General features: G+C 41.7%; 1 protein-coding gene across 3 annotated transcripts in view; it reads left to right on the top strand.

Moving 5' to 3' along the window:
• Positions 1-11,909: 11,909 nt before the first annotated feature.
• Positions 11,910-14,690, top strand: part of LOC110504343 (diacylglycerol kinase beta) — a 149,375-nt gene continuing 146,594 nt past the window's right edge. For all 3 annotated transcript variants that reach the window (XM_036974675.1, XM_036974677.1, XM_036974676.1), the window contains exon 1: positions 11,910-12,522. The gene's annotated coding sequence lies outside the window, so the exon portion shown is untranslated. The remainder of the gene's footprint in view (positions 12,523-14,690) is intronic.

Consider the following 14,690-nt stretch of genomic DNA (forward strand, 5'->3'; position numbering starts at 1 on the left):
TAACACGTTTAAATGTCTTACTCACCTCGGCTGCAGTGAAGGAGAGACCGCATGTTTTCGTTGCAGGCCGTGTCAGTGGCACTGTATTGTCCTCAAAGCTGGCAAAAAAGTTTTTAGTCTGCCTGGGAGCAAGACATCCTGGTCCGTGACTGGGCTGGATTTCTTCCTGTAGTCCGTGATTGACTGTAGACCCTGCCACATGCCTCTTGTATCTGAGCCGTTGAATTGAGATTCTACTTTGTCTCTGTACTGGCGCTTAGCTTGTTTGATAGCCTTGCGGAGGGAATAGCTGCACTGTTTGTATTCGGTCATGTTACCAGACACCTTGCCCTGATTAAAAGCAGTGGTTCGCGCTTTCAGTTTCACACGAATGCTGCCATCAATCCACGGTTTCTGGTTAGGGAATGTTTTAATCGTTGCTAATTCACGCGCTTATCAAGAGAACATCCCTCGTCATCCCTACTTCCCCTGATCTGGCAGACTCACTAAACACACATGTTTCATATGTAAATGATGTCTGTACATTAGAGTGTGTCCCTGGCTTTCCATAAATAAATTAAAAACATTAACATTTTGCCAACTAGTTTTCTTAATATAAGGAATTTTAAATGATTTGTTATTTTACTTTCACTTTTGATAATTAAGCATATTTTAGCAATAACATTTTCTTAACATAATTGCAAAAAGGTTTTTTGTTGATCAATTAGCCTTTTAAAATGATAAACTTGGATTAGCTAATGTGTGTGCCATTGGAACACAGGAGTGATGGTTGCTGATAATGGGCCTTTGTACGCCGATGTAGATATTCCATAAAAAAATCTGCCATTTCCAGCTACAAAAGTCATTTACAACATTAACAATGTCTACACTGCATTTCTGATCAATTTGATGTTATGTTTAATTGGACAAAAATAATGTGCTTTTCTTTCAAAACATAGGAAATTACTGAGTGACCCCAAACTTTTGAATGATAGTGAATGTTTGAAACGAAATACTTTTAGAATTTTACTGAAGTAGTATTTTACTGAGTGAGTTTCACTTTTTCTATTAATAAGGTATCTTTAATTTTACTCAAGTATGACATTGGGTACTTTTTCCACCACTGCTAGAATATATGATACTGTTAATAGATAGAAATTACTGTTACAGTGCCTTGCAAAAGTATTCATCCCCCCCATCCCCGTTTTTCCTATTTTGTTGCATTACAACCTGTAATTTAAATATATTTTTATTTTGATTTCATGTAATGGACATACACAAAATAGTCAAAATTGTTGAAGTGAAATTTTGACTTGACTTGTTTCAGAAAATAAAAAAACATGCATATGTATTCACCCCTTTGCTACGAAGCCACTAAATAAGATCTGGTGCAACCAATTACCTTCAGAAGTCACATAATTAGTAAAATAAAGTCCACCTGTGTGCAATCTAAGTGTCACATGATCTGTCACATGATCTCAGTATATATACACCTGTTCTGAAAGGCCCCAGAGCCTGGAACAGCACTAAGCAAGGGGCACCACCAAAAAGCGGCACCATGAAGACCAATGAGCTCTCCAAACAGGTCAGGGACAAAGTCGTGGAGAAGTACAGATCAGGGTTGGGTTATAAAAAAATATCCCACAAACATCCCACAGAGCACCATTAAATTCATTATAAAAACAAATGGAAAGAATATGACACCACAACAAACCTGCCAATAGAGCGCTGCGCACCAAAACTCATGGACCAGGCATGGAGGGCATTAATCAGAGAGGCAACAAAGAGACCAAAGATAACCCTGAAGGAGCTGCAAAGCTCCACAGCGGAGATGGGAGACTTTAGCCATACACTCCGCAGAGCTGGGATTTACAGAAGAGTGGCCAGAAAAAAAGCCATTGCTTAAATAAAAAAACAAAAAAAATAAAAAAAATAAAAATAAGCAAACACGTTTGGTGTTCACCAAAAGGCATGTGGGAGACTCCCCAAACATATGGAAGAAGGTACTCTGGTCAGATGAGACAAGCTTTTTGGCCATCAAGGAAAACACTATGTCTGGCGCAAACCCAACACCTTTCATCACCCCGAGAACCCCATATTTTGAATTGGCAGGGACTCGGAAACTGGTCAGAATTGAAGGAAAGATGGATGGTACTAAATACAGGGATATTTTTGAGGGAAACCTGTTTCAGTCCTCCAGAGATTTGAGACTGGGACGGAGGTTCACCTTCCAGCAGGACAATGATCCTAAGCATACTGCTAAAGCCACACTCAAGTGTTTAAGGGGAAACATTTAAATGTCTTGGAATGGCCCAGTCAAAGCCCATACCTTAATACAATTGAGAATCTGTGGTATGACTTAAAGATTGCTGTACACTAGCGGAACCCATCCAACTTGAAGGAGCTGAAGCAGTTTTGCCTTGAAAAAGGGCAGAAATTCCAGTGGCTAGATGTGCCAACCTTATAGAGACATACCCCAAGAGACTTGCAGCTGTAATTGCTGCAACAATGTTTTGACTTTGGGGGGATGAATAGTTATGCACGCTCAAGTTTTCAGTCTTTTTGTCTTATTTCTTGTTTGATTCACAAGAAAAAATATTTTGCATCTTCAAAGTGGTAGGCATGTTGTGTAAATCAAATGATACAACACCCCCCAAAATATTTTAATTCCAGGTTGTAAGGCAACAAAATAGGAAAAATGCCAATAACATGGCTATGTCCAACACAAACCTCCCATTGGTAGTAGGGACATCGAACGTCCCTTTGGACTAGGGTTGAATATTTTCACAGTATTCTACAAATGTTCCATCCCGAGAATAAATCCCTTTTTTCCCGGGTAACCGAGTATTTTCCCGCTAAAACATTCAAAAGCATTATAAAGCATATAAATACAGTATGTCCAGATTTGATCCAGCTTCGACCAGAATGAAAATTCTAATCTGATGCTACCTGAGCCTGATAAGTCATGTATTAAATACATTATTAACGAAATATAATGAGCCCAAGCCCAAAAAAGCCCAAATGGTTGTGCCATTATCCAATAAATACAGTGGGGAGAACACGTATTTGATACACTGCCGATTTTTCCTACTTACAAAGTATGTAGAGGTCTGTAATTTTTATCATAGGTACATTTTAACTGTGAGAGACGGAATCTAAAACAAAAATCCAGAAAATGTCAACATTAATTTCCAATGGGATTGTACTTAATCAGGTACAAATGGCTTTGCCCTGGCTATTGGTAGGTTTATATAGGCTACTTGATGTAGGCATATTCACCGCAAATGGTGCTCATAATCTCAATGACGTGCTCTGTTTGTAAAGTGGTGGTATTTCCTCAATACTGAGTGTTGTGAAATAATTGCTATACTCACATAAAGCTTACAGTACAACAGTAACAGTAGATGTTTTCAAAACTGTTTTTTCCCTCAAGTACATTGTGAAATCTTGCTCAAGCTTTGTTTGATTGTTCTTATCAGAACGCATGTGCAAAGCGAGGAGAGGGAGTGAGAGCTGGCAGTGAAACAGGGGCAGGGCAGATACAGAACATAGTACACGACAATGACATTAATACGTGCTAGTAGCTAAATAGTTAACTACTGAGTTGAATTGGCTATCTAGTTAGTCTGTTGCATATCTATCATTATTTATTTTATAGGATACTCTACCTGCTGCTGCAGTGTCTCTCTCTCTCTCCTCAAGCCACAGCCCGCTCGTTTTATGAGAATAGGAAACCTGTTTGCTGACAAAAACATTGCTGTAACTGGTCAAATAACTCACTAACTAGCAAGGAATATCAACAAATGTGCTTATGTGATTGCAAGCAACTCTGCACACTCAGGGCCTCCCGGGTGGCGCAGTGGTTAAGGGCGCTGTACTACAGCGCCAGCTGTGCCATCAGAGTCCCTGGGTTCGCGCCCAGGCTCTGTCGTAACCGGCCGAGACCGGGAGGTCCGTGGGGCGACGCACAATTGGGCTAGCGTCGTCCGGGTTAGGGAGGGATTGGTCGGTAGGGATCTCCTTGTCTCATCGCGCACCAGCGACTCCTGCGGCGGGCTGGGAGCAGTGCCCGCTAGCCAAGGTTGCCAGGTGCACGGTGTAGCCTCCGACACATTGGTGCGGCTGGCTTCCGGGCTGGTTGGGTTGTGTATCGGATTGGGTTCGGTTCGTCTCTCCCGAGCCCGTACGGGAGTTGTAGCAATGAGCAATGTAGCAAGATAGTAGCTACTACAACAATTGGATACCACGAAATTGGGGAGAAAAAGGGGTAAAATTCAACAACAAAAAAACTCTGAGCGCTCAACGATCACTTGTCTCTCAATGCCCACATTATTTTTCCGTATAGCAATGTGAGGATTTGACAGTACTCAGTAACTCTTTATCTAATTTCACTTAATGTGACACTTGAAATCCAATCGATTGTCATGAATGTGAATTGTGAGTTCAGTTCCTCCTTTGCTGTCTAGGTTGTTTCTAGTTTGCACACACACACACACACATCAAATCAAATCAAATTGTATTTGGTCACATAGATGTGATTAGCAGATGTTATTGTGGGTGTAGGGAAATGCTTGTGCTTCTAGCTCCGACAGTTCAGTAATATCTAACAAATTACACGACACATAACCAATACACACAAATCTAAGTAGGAATGAATTAAGACTTTATACATATGGACGGGCGATGTCAGAGCGGAACGGACTAAGATACAGTAGAATAGTATAGAAAACAATATATACATACGAGATGAGATATGTAAACATGAATAAAGTGACTAGTGTTCCATTCCTTAAAGAGGCCAGAGATGTCTAGTGTATGCCTATAGGCAGCAGCCTCTAATGTGATAGTGATGGCTGTTTAACAGTCTGATGGCCTTGAGACAGAAGCTGTTTTTCAGTCTCTCGGTCCCCGCTTTGATGCACCTGTACTGACCTCGCCTTCTGGATGATAACGGGGTGAACAGTCAGGGGCTCAGGTTGTTGATTTCCTTGATGATATTTTTGGCCTTCCTGTGACATCGGGTGCTGTAGGTGCCCTGGAGGGAGGGTAGTTTGCCCACAGTGATGCATTGGGCAGACCGCACCACCCTCTGGGGAGCCTTGCGGTTACGGGTGGTGCAGTTGCCATACCAGGTGGTGATACGGCCCGACAGGATGCTTTCAATTATGCAGCTGTAAAAGTTTGTGAGGGTTTTAGGTGACAAGCTTCCTGAGGTTGAAGAGGCTCTGTGGCGCCTTCTTCGCCTCACAGTCTGTGTGGGTGGTTCACACACAAACACACAGATGTACAAACAGTTTGATGACCTAGCTTCCTGTCTCTCCCCCTGCCCTGTTCCGGTGGGGCGTCCCGGGCCACTGGCTGCTCGATGTGCCCGATATGGATCTGATTATTGGCTGCAGTGTAATGTATCTGCATGGCTGGGCTCAGACTGGCTATCACCCAGCTGGGAGACTCATACATTATCACAGGTAGAACCATGGTCCTACTCTGGTGAGGGATTATCACGGCTGTCTAGGTGTGTAGAGAAGAATCAGGCGCAGAGATTTCCAGGGGAAAGATGCACTTTAATGCGGCACCAAAAGTAAATGCCCAAACACGCAGGGCGCAAAACACTGACCATCCCAAAACAAGGGGTAACATGGTTCAGAGCACAAACAACACCAACGACACAACGTGAACATCAAAATAATCCCGCACAACAAAGGGGCGGGTTCCACACGCTAAATAGGGAAGCAAATCAAACACACACAAAATGGGAACAGGTGTAACAAATGAGACAAAACTAACCGAAAAGAAAAAGGGATCGGTGGCGGCTAGTAGGCCGGTGACAACGACCGCCGAGCACCACCCGAACAGGCGGGGGGGAGCCAACTTTGGTGGGAGTCGTGACAGGGATGGGTGTATTGGGACTAAGTGGCCGAAGTGGTTGTATTTTGTACTGGATTGTGTAATTGTATTTTTAAAATATCAAATATATCTTCTATCTAATCTGTCAACCAGAAAGTTGTAGTTTGGCATTAGAAAGCTAGTAGTTATTATAGTACCTTCTCCCACCTATATACAGTATATATATATATATTTACCTTTATTTAACTAGGCAAGTCAGTTAAGAACAAATTCTTATTTTCAATGATGTCCTAGGAACAGTGGGTTAACTGCCTGTTCAGGGGCAGAACGACAGATTTGTACCTTGTACCAGCTCGGGGATTTGAACTTGCAACCTTTCGGTTTCCAACGCTCTAACCACTAGGCTACCCTGCCGCCCCATATTACTGGTAAGCATTATTGAGATGGTGTTCTTACATTTTTGTTCCTCGCCTACATTGATGAATATAATGGCTTTAGTGAGGTTTAGACATAATAATTCTGTGAAACTAATCCTGTGAAACTAAACCGAAGATCTCAAAGGCATCCAACACACTACTTAGCAGGTCAAATATTTACACTCCAATGTCTTATAGTAAACAAATACATTGTTCTTCTGTTTTTCCTCTCAACAAACCCACAAACAAACAAAAGCATCCAATTTCTCCCTGTGCACACTTGCTGTAGCTATTCTATTGTGGCCACTTTTCACGAGATGGTGTATTCTCACACCTACCAATCCATGGGGGTTCAGTTCAGATCACCTACCCTTGACTGTCTGATTGAACCATTTTCTTCCAGGTCTGCTCTCTCTGTGAGCTCTGTGGTCCAGTCTGAGGTGCCAGGGAACCACGCTGCTCTACCATGTGTTACTCGGATTACTAGAGGTTTCAGTCACAGTCAAACCCCCTGCACTGCAGGGATGCACACGCATGCACATGTACGTATGTACCATGCACGCCCATACTGTATGCATGCACATATGATAACACATGCACACCCACACACAGGATATTACAGCCACCACGCAAGACGTAGGAGGAAGTAAGAGGCCGTAGATCAACATACATATTGGATGTATAGGGAACGTAAGGACACACAATCTCTGTTACAACAGCAGCAGGTTCTCCCCACGACAATCAACCCCTCACCTCAGTCACCCCCCCCCCCCTTCAACCCCTGTGTGTGTTAGTATGTGGAAATGCATGTCTATGTGATACAATTTTGATTGTAAACTAAAACTGTGTGTGGTTTCTGGTTTGTGATGCTATCGGTGATACTCACTTGAAAAAGAACAGACACATGAGAATAGGAACACGGCAGGAAGTGAAACAGCACACCACAATATTACACACACACCTCCCATACACAATGACACACATACACCTTGGCATGCCCTTTAGAGCATTAGTTGACAGTGTGCGTTAAGTGCTGTCATTCACTCGTGTAGTTTATAACTCAATGTTTCTATTGTATTACGTAGACAGTATTATGTATAAAGTTGTACATCCAGTGTCACTATTATGTACAGTATTTACGTTTTATGATTGTCTATTGTCTATTGTCATTTACATTTTTGTATATATATATTTTTTTACTGTATATTCAATTTCTATATACAGTTGTTTATCAGGTTCTTGTTCTAGACTCCGAAACCCATACAGTAGTTGGTTTTGTCACCCTATTCCCTATATAGTGACTAAGTACAGAATAGGGTGCCATTTTGGACACATCACACATGCAGTACCTTCAAAAAAGTATTCACACCCCTTGACTTCTTCCACATTTTGATGTGTTACAGCCTGAATTTAAAAGGGGATTCAATTCAGATTTTGGGGGTCACTGGCCTACACACAATAGCCCATGTTGGAATCAAGATTTTTTTTTAATTAATAAAAAATGAAAAGCTGAAATGTCTTGAGTCAATAAGTATTCAACCCCTTTGTTATGGCAAGCCTAAATAACTTTCATAAAAATGTGCCTAACAAGTCACGTAATGAGTTGCATGGACTCACTTTGTGTGCAATAATGCTTTTTGAATGACTACCTCATCTCTGTACCCCACACATAAAAGTATCTGGTAGGTCCTTCAGCCGAAAAGTGAATTTCAAACACAGATTCAACCACAAAGACCAGGGAGGTTTTCCAATGCCTCGAAAAGAAGGGCATCTATTGGTAGATGGGTAAAAAATAAAAAAGCAGACATTAAATATCCCTTTGAGCTTGGTGAAGTTATTAATTACACTTTGGATGGAGTATCAATACACCCAGTCACTACAAAGATACAGTCCTTCCTAACTCAGCTGCCGGATAGGAAGGTAACCGCTCAGGGATTTCCCCATGAGGCCAATGGTGACTTTAAAACAGTTACAGATTTTAATGGCTGTTAAGGAGAAAACTAAGGCTATATCAACAACACTGTGGTTGTTCCATAATACTAACTTAATTGACAGAGCTTTCTTTCTTGAATTCAAAGTGTTGTGTTTGGGGCAAATCTAAATTAACACATTACTGAGTACCAGATTCCATATTTTCAAGCATAGTGGTGGCTGCATCATATTATGGGTATGCTTGTAATCGTTAAGGACCTGGGGGTTTTTCAGGATAAAAAATGAAACGGAATTTGAGCTAATCCATACTGGGAGACGAATTCACCTTTCAGCAGGACAATAACCTTAAACACAAAGCCAAATCTACACTGGAGTTGCTTACCAAAAAGACAGTGAATGTGCCTGAGTGGCCAAGTTACAGTTTTGACCTAAATCTACTTGAAAATCTATGCAAGACCTGAAAATGGTCATTATGGGAATAGTGTGTAAATGGGCAAACAAACACAAAAATAATCAATTTTGAATTCAGGTTGTAACACAATGAAATGTGGAATAATTCAAGGGGTACGAATACCTTCTGAAGGCACTGTAAGCTCTCCAGAGGAACTGTATTGTTGTGATGTTTAGTGGGTGTTGCATGGGAGGCAGGCCATCTCTATTTAGTGCGGTGACACTTCTGTAACTTTCAGAGAAAACCACCCTATCAGGCACGCCTCCGAAACCTTCCCAAGGCGGTTAGACACTTAAAGGTCATCAACGACAGAGTCCACACATGTGCCCAGTGCCCCCACCCTTATTAGCCAACTTGAACTTAATGTGTGAGGCTGAGGGAGGATAGGGTGCAAGTGGAGTCGTGAGAGAGTCGTGAACAGCACTGCAGTGAATCAGAATTGATTGATTTGAATTGATTAGATAAATAAAAGTAGTAGGCATCTCCAACCGGAGACAGCATTTACATACAAAATGATCGAGGATAAAAACACAATAAAGACTGGAAGCTTATTTCCATTGTCCTCTTTGGCAGCAAGGTAGCAGGTGGGCAAGATGGACACTTTACACTCAATTCAATCAAAAACAACAACAGTAGCACAAATTAAAAATATTTACAATTTACAACAATATCAACAGCCCAGAGCCCGTTTAAGAGTCACCTCGTAAAAGAATACCCCTAATCAAATCACCATGTTATTTCTCATTGACACATTACAGTGATACTCTTATGACAGTTTTCTGGTAGCTTGGTAAACTGTTCCACAGAACAAGGAGATTTGAGGTTGTAACTGAAGCAGTAACCTTTCTTCTACTTTCCTTGACAGTTGTTGCATCATGGAGCTTTGACTACAGGTTGTCTACCAACATGAAGGACTTGAGCTAAATAAAGTTCTCTAAGAGTAGTGCTGTACTGTAATTGCGGCTTTGCCAAAAAAGAAAGAAAGAACAAGCCAGATTAAAACAGTCTGCTTTTGATCAGGCAGTAGGGGTGGAGCACTCTGGAGCTATTTTTATCCCTTTGTCTGCCACTCAAATAAAGCAATGGACTGTTGGTATTACTAAAGCCCCTTGCACTTTGATAAACTAAAGGCTGGCTGAGATTCGGGTGATAAGAACATATAGCTTTGTCTGATATTCAGAGTGGTAAAAACATAGCTAATATTTGAGCTGATAAGAACATTATTTGGCTGATATCCAGGAGGGAAAGAAAACCCTTATTGTTATCCTCCCAATCTGACCTTTAAGTTAAGTTGCATCATCCCTCATGACATTTTAACAGCCTAGAATCTTCTGAAAGTCTCACTGAATATCAAAACATTCTTTAGAAAGTGGAAAAGACTTTAGATACAAGTAGTTTTTTTCTGATGCTAAAGCATTTTACTGGCACTGTGGAGGAACTCAACAAAAGCAATGTTCCTTTGAGTACGTATTCACCCCCCTAGGGTATTGTTTCTGTTGCCTGTCCAGGGGCTCGTTCTGTTTGGGACGAGGCTTTCTTATGGCATTGTGTATGTCCTTCTACAGAGCACTCATGGCATAGGGCTGTTCTCTCTGTATACTACCATCCTTCTAGGTGCTTGGCATTATGCCCCCTGCCTATCCACGCTATTAGAAAGAAGGTGAAGAACCTAAAGAACCTAAAGAAACCTTGTTGGTTCCGGGTAGAACCCTTTTGGTTCCAAGTAGAACCATTTTGTGTTCCATGTAGAACATAGGGTTCTACATGGAACCCAAAATGGTTCTACCTGGAACCAAAAATGGTTGTCCTATGGGGACAGCCAAATAACCCGTTGGAACCCTTTTTTCTAAGTGTGCATGGCTACTTGTATCACTTTAGTTCTTGTTTTGTTTGGCTGATGTCCTTTTAGTTGTGTCAGAGAAATAGCCATAACTCTTTTAATAATTACAGTTGTATTGAGTTAATTTATTTAAAGTAACTGTCCAGTGTTTCCAGATTTCTATGAAATATGACATAATTAATTACGATATGAGTGAAATACGTACTTTTCTAAGTATGAGTGGGTGTATATCGGTCATAAAAATATTAACATGAGTAGACTGCTGATTGGCAAGCTCAGCCAGCAGAATGACATAATTCTCTATGAGGAAATAGCAAGTTTGAGGTGTTTTTTAAAAGTGTTTTTCCTCCAATGTATGGTTTGGGCACAAATACAAGTAGAAGACGAGTCAACAACATTATTTGGGTATGAGTTAACAGAATATTAACTTTTAAAATAAAGATTTTCACTGGACAGCTACTTTAAAGAAGCTGAAATAAGTTCAGTGTAAGATTAATTGGCAAACAAACAGAGGTGAGGTAGTGAGAGACAACAGAAGAGATAGAAAAGACTGAGAGAGAAAGAAAGGGCATGCTCTCTCCTGTTTCTCTGACTATACATTATCCCTATTTAGCTCACATTTGCCAGGAAATAATGCAGGATTTCTGTCAAATTAACATCAACTTGTGTGTGTGTGTGTGTTACGCGATTGTGTTTAGAGGTAGGTGAAGGAGTCAAGAGCAGGAGAGCAGAGATGTCCGAGTAGCGTTTTTTACCGGGCAAGTCCACAAACATATAGGTCAGGTACAATACCAAAATAACGCCCTCGACAAAAGAGAAACCAGTTACTCACGGAAAGAGGAAAAACTACGCTCCTAAACTTATACACACTCGGTATAATACGTGAAAATAAATAAGGCACAACCTTAACGAGCAAGATGACACGAACAATCCCGCACAAACCTAAGCAGGCAACAGGGGTAATTATACACACAGAAATTAAAGCAAATGAAAGCAGGTGTGAAAGAAACAAAGACAAAACAAACGGAAAATGAAAAAAGGATTGGTGATGGCTAGTAGGCCGCTGACGCCGACCGCCGAGCCCCCCCCCCCCCCCCCCCCCCCGAACAGGGAGAGGAACCACCTTCGGTGGAAGTCGCGGCAGTGTGTGTTGCTGTGCATGTGTGTGATGATGGTTGTTTTTGAGTGGAAGACACACTTGAATTTTCCCATGAATTGTCTTTTCTAAGAAATGTCCTGCGCAATAGGCCAATACATTGAAATTAAATATTTGGAATTCTCTGAGATATACATACTACCAACACACAGGATGCACTGTGAGTGTGTGAGGGAGGGAGATGGGGAGGGAGAGGGAGAGGATGAAGGGGAGGGGGAGAGGGAGAGAGAGAGGCACGAGCTCTAGTGGTTTACAGGGTAGGGGGGCTGGAGGCGTTGTGGCAAAGCAGTGTCGATAAGAGCGAGAAAGATAAAGAGAGAGATTGATGGAGAGAGTGGGAGAGTGAACAGATCTATGTAATCAGGGTGTCAGAAAAAAAAGTGCAGGGACATTTTCAGCCTGCTAAGGCTGGGAAAATAATCACATAGGATCTGCAAAGCAACACTCACTAGGGCAGAGAGAGAAACAGAGAGAAGAGAGAGAGAGGGACGAAACTGAACAGAGAGAGTCGGTGACAGTGAGAGAGACAGAGAGCGAGAGAGAGACAGAGAGAGAGGAAGCTATATAGCAACAGAGCAAAGGAGAGGAACTAAGCAAAAGGGAGAGAGAGGAAAAAAGCTTAATTAATTCAGGCTGAATGGGAGGGAGGGATGTTGCTACCTCTGCCGGGGCTCCAGTGCCTTTGCTGTGCCTCTCTGTGTAGCTGGAGCTGTGTTGTGTAGCTGTGGCTCTGCTCTTTGTAGCTGTAGCTGCCGGTTTGTGTTGTGAGTGGCTCGCTGCTCTGCTCACGGGGGAAGGGAGAGCAACCCATGCCCCGGGCAGCTTGGAACGGACTGCCTATCAACCTATACTGAAGGAAGGAACACACACACAGACAGCAAAACTGCTGGGATGGGCAGAGGTATGGGACAAGCTGTGATTCTCTGTATCTCTTTCTCTGTCACTGTTTCTCTCTCTGTTTCTCTGTTTATCTCCATGTTTCTCTCATTCTCTGTTTATCTCCATGTTTCTCTCTATCTCTTTTCGCAGACAATCATTGTCCATTGATTATTACTTTCTGACCAGCCCTTGACCGCTTTCTCGCTCTCGCCATCTGTCCCTGTTTCGCTGGAATGTGTGTGTGCATGTGTGTGTGTCTGTGTGAGTGTGTGTGCGTTTATTTGTCCTTCCATCTTGCCAAGTGCCTTTCACTTTCACTCATTCTGTTTTGTCCTAAGTAACAGTGTGTGTTGATATCTTGGTTGTTGTGGTCAGTCTCTTAGTGAAAATGATACTAAAACTTGTTTCGGCCTAATGGGGGCCAGTGTGTGTGCTTGTGCTTATTGTGGCTATGATGGATGTATGGGTAATATGGTGGAGCCATAAAGAAACACAGTTACTCTGTCATTCCACTGAACTCACCCTACTGTCCTTTCTCTCAGACACATCAAGCAGGATTTATTTCTTATATTTAGCCATGCTGGATGATGTCTAAGACGGATAGTCATGTTTTGGACATATTTGTAGAATGTCTACATACACAAAAATGTGGATGAACAGTAGGGGAGAGTGGGGTAAGTTTTTACATTCAGCATCACTCCGTCAAGGGAAATATAGTGTTCTTTCTATCAAAGATATCTACATATATTTCAGGATGTTGTGTATCCCTGGAAATAATCAGAATTATTGTAAACAAAACAGTTTTGAAAAAATTGCTTGTCCAAAATAAGTGGTCTCTTGGCACAACTTACCCCGGGTAGGTAAATTGAGCCACAGCTCAGGGTAAGTTAAGCCATCTACAAATTTCTGTACTGAATTAAATATTACCACTACCTTTTTAAAACCATGTCCATCTTTATTTATTTTATCTTTAAACCCTGATGAAGACAGCTTGTCTGTCGAAACGTTGGGCATAAATATTTTTGCATCTGAGCTCTTAGAGTGTGTGGCTCTCCTTTATTTTTTTCAAGTGTTCCACTCCGCTAGCCAGCACCTCGCCTAAATAGGTGTGCGTTTCTTTCACCTCTAGATCTTTATTTCACAAACACAGTTCAAGACAATCCCAATCACATTTTCGTCTTTTAATCCTTTTAAGCATATTTGAAAACAGGCTTAACACCTAAAACATCTTTGTTATTTTTTTTTAAACACTTTTAACACAGGCTCTATTGTTGCCCCATATTCCAGCGATAATGCCTTGCAATACGCCTGGGAAGAAACCACTTGCTCAACTTGCCATTGGTTCAACCATTGGCTCAACCTACCTCATGACCATTGGTTCAACTTACCCAAAGGCAAACATGTTGATAATATTAGCCCACACAGCTATAAAGATGCATTTTCCTGTTAGGTTAAGGACTTCATATTCGAGCTTATATTGCATCCTCCTAACTGATGTTTAGAACAATCTGAAAATGATCTACTTTGGTTTAGAAACGGGCATCAGGAAACCTCTGACATGGTACATTCATTTGACTTGGTGAAAATCATTTGTTTTTTACTTTACTTGCTTATCACTTTTCCCAAGTGGTTTCTTCCTTTACAGACTCCATGAAATGATGACCTCTTCCTAAATATTTTGTCAAATGATCCATTTTGAGTATGGTTTGCCAGAAACAAGGGTGGCTCAACTTACCCCCTTTTTGTCATGGTTTATTTCTCACAAGAACTTGTGTTGTCAGAAGAGTTGCATTCTCATAAATAGATTCTAATGTTGCACATTTTCACACATTAAAAACCACGCAGCACATTCTTGACTGTGCTGCTGTGAGACGGGTCGAGTGATAGCTGTCACAGATTTCCAGTCCTCACCTCTGTTTGTCAAGGCTGTCACCGTTTACCTCAAGCTTTGCTCTCTCTCTCTCTCTCTCTCTCTCTCTCTCTCTCGCTCTCGCTCTCATTCTCTCTCTCTCTCTCTCTCTGTCTCTCTCTCTCTCTCTCTCTCTCTCTCTCTCTCTCTCTCTCTCTATCTCTCTCTCTCTCTGTCTCTCTCTCTCTGTCTCTCTCTCTCTCTCACTCTCTCTCTCTCTCTCTCTCTCTCTCTGTCTCACTCTCTGTCTCTATCTCTCTCTCCCTCTCTCTCTCTCTCTC

The sequence above is a fragment of the Oncorhynchus mykiss genome, chromosome 3, assembly GCF_013265735.2.
Source record: "Oncorhynchus mykiss isolate Arlee chromosome 3, USDA_OmykA_1.1, whole genome shotgun sequence".
Classification (NCBI taxonomy): Eukaryota; Metazoa; Chordata; class Actinopteri; order Salmoniformes; family Salmonidae; genus Oncorhynchus; species Oncorhynchus mykiss.